This window comes from Crocodylus porosus, unplaced genomic scaffold, assembly GCF_001723895.1.
Source record: "Crocodylus porosus isolate Cpor-Errol unplaced genomic scaffold, CroPor_comp1, whole genome shotgun sequence".
NCBI classification, from domain to species: Eukaryota; Metazoa; Chordata; order Crocodylia; family Crocodylidae; genus Crocodylus; species Crocodylus porosus.
In genome coordinates, this window is record NW_017728918.1 from 95758970 (window position 1) to 95761808 (window position 2839).

Here is a 2839-nt window from a genome sequence, read left to right on the forward strand (position 1 = left end):
CCCACCTCCTGCCCTGGGATGCTACTGGGAGGAGTTATATTTATTAAAAGAAATATAGGAAGATAATTAAATTTCTTTCAGAAATTGTGAATAAAATAAAGAATAGACTTCATTAGCTTCATGCTATTCTACCTCAAAAAATTATGTTGAATTATGCCTTTAAATTCACTTCAATCATAACCTTTTCTAATTTGGGGAAATTGAGGCACTGCATGAATGTCCTGAGTACAGTACAAAATGCTGTTACAGCCTGCGCTGACAGATGGGGCAGGGAGTTTGCTGATGAGAACAGAGTGCAAGGTTATTGCAATATAATAGGGTGTATGCTGTCAGTATGCCTGAGGGATAACAAACTGGAAAATGAAAAAACCCTCTGCACAGACCTTAGACTCAAAGAATTAAAGGTTTGGTAGAGATTGCAAAGGTCATCTACCTTAACCCCCTACACAACTGCAAGATTTAGGGCTTCTCCTAAACCACCCCAGACAAATGCTTATTCAGCTTCCTGTTAAAAATCTCTAGTGAAGGAGATTCCACAGCTTTCCTGAGCAACTTATTCTACTGTCCTACTGATTCTAGTGAAAAAGGTTTTTTCCCTCTAAATCTGCTTTGTTGCAATTCAAACACTTTGCTTTATGTCCTGCCCTCTGTAGTAAAGAACCATAGATCTTCCCCTTGCTTTTGAGAGCCTTTTATATATTTGAACATTTTTATACCTCCCTCTTAATCAACTTTTCTCTAAACGAAATGCACCTTGTTTCTCAACCTTTTGTCTCTTTCTGTATCCAAGTAATTAATAAAAAAGTTATGCCACGCCAGGCCCAGAAAAGACCCTTATGGAATCCTGCTTGTCACCTCCTGTGAGTCCAACACTAATCCATTTAGAGCAGAGGTGGGAAAAATATAGTCCATGAGTCACATCTGGCTTACTAGCCATTTTATCCAGCCCATGGGGCCCCTCCAAAAAACAACTATTACTAGCTGTAGACGTCCGTGTTTCTCTTTGGCATGGCGTCTACTCATCCCAGCATGATTCCTTATCCCTCACCCCTATGGGCAGACAGCTTAGCCTGCTGGTTCGGATATCACTATGCCCAGTGTTTTCTCCTGCCATGTCTTTGATGTTCCTAATTATAAAGATTGGGTGGAAGGTTTTATGTCTCCTCATACTTGGCCAGAACAGGCAATGTTTCTTGGGGCTCTGCCTCCCCTACATCCCTCCTGGTGCTAACCCGATGTTATGATCACAATCAGGTAAGTAAAGTCTCACTGGTTCTTTGTGGTGCCTTTCAGAAACAGTCCTAGGCAACCAGTATGTTCCTGGAGCCCTAAACAAAGAATATAGTTCTAAAAGAAAAACAAATCTCCAAATCAAACATCTCCCATTGTGTTTTTATAGACCTTCACATTGACTAATCACAATCCTTCCCAGGAACAGGGATGGGATGAGAAAGAGCTAGCTTTTCAATGTCCCCATGACTTGATACTTTGTCTCACTCTCTCTTCAGAGGATCTTCGCTGCCAGGAGACCACTTGATTCTCCAGACCTTTCACAAGTCTTCAGCTGGTAAGTCAATAGGTTCCTCTGAGTCTGTAAACATGGGTCATAGTCTCAGATCCCAACATTCGCCCCTCTTAAGGCAATTTGTGCCTGGGCACTCTTTTATGCAGCTCTGGGCATTAACTTCTGGTTCCCCCTCTTCCGCATCTCAGGCAGCTTTTAGCTTGCCATCCAGGTTCCGCCCAACCATCAGAGCTGGCACACACTGACAGAACATGCTGGCACTAGGTCTGGGGTTTCTCTCCTTGGCACTGGTATTCAGTGTGCCAGCATGTCTCTTCACCGGGGCTTTCCTGGCACTTCTGGTAGTTTTTCTTTAGTGGCAGCCAGCTTCTCACTGCCACACCAGCCCACAGCTGCCGCTCTGAAAGCCGGCAGGAGGCAGGCTTTCAGAGATCACGTGCCATTGGACCAGACAGGCTCTGTGCTTCCACCTAAGAGGGGCTCCTGGCACTCCATCTGGGAGCCCCCATGTGGAGGCACTGAGCACAATGGCATATGACTAGATAGCTGGTGAGTGGGGAAGGGAACTTCTGTTTGTAGGATGTGGGAGGTAGAAGTTGGGTGTGGGGCCCCCACCATTGTGCACAGTGTCAGCTGGCAGTGGCAGTAGTAGCAGCAGGTGGTGGGCCCTCAGGGTACTCTTAGCCTGCTGCTGGCAGAGCCCCCTGGTGGCACATGACTTCAACTGAATCCTGGGAGCTGCACATGGCAGGATGCAGCTCGCTGAGTCCAGAGCACTGGTGCGTGCTTTGATCCAGACCAGACTGACTCCAGGCGATGGCGTGTAGGAGCTGTGCACCATCAGGCTGGGCTGGGCCAGCTCTGTGCCTCCAAGCGGGGCTTCCAGCACTTCAGTGGGAAGCTACATATGGAGGCATGGAACTCACCTGTCCCAATGGCGCGTGACTCCCCGCAGCTCCCGGTCCACGTGTCATCAAGCCAGGTGGGCCCCATACCTCCATGTGAAGCCCCACATAGAGGCACAGAGCCAGCTCAGCCTGAAGGTGCACAGCTCCCACCTGCTGGCATGGTGGCAGACTGGTTTGGTTTGAAGGCATACAACAGAAGGCTAGCCTGGGTGTTCTCCATGCCTCCACGTGCATCTCCTGGGATTCAGCTGAAGCTGCATGCTGCTGGGGTGCTCTGTCTGCCACCAGTCAAGAGCACACCAAGGGGCCACCACCTGCTGCTTTGGCTGCCCCATCCCTACACACACTCCCACACCCATGCCCACTCACAACCCCCCACTCCTTCTCAAATCCCTCCACCCCCCCA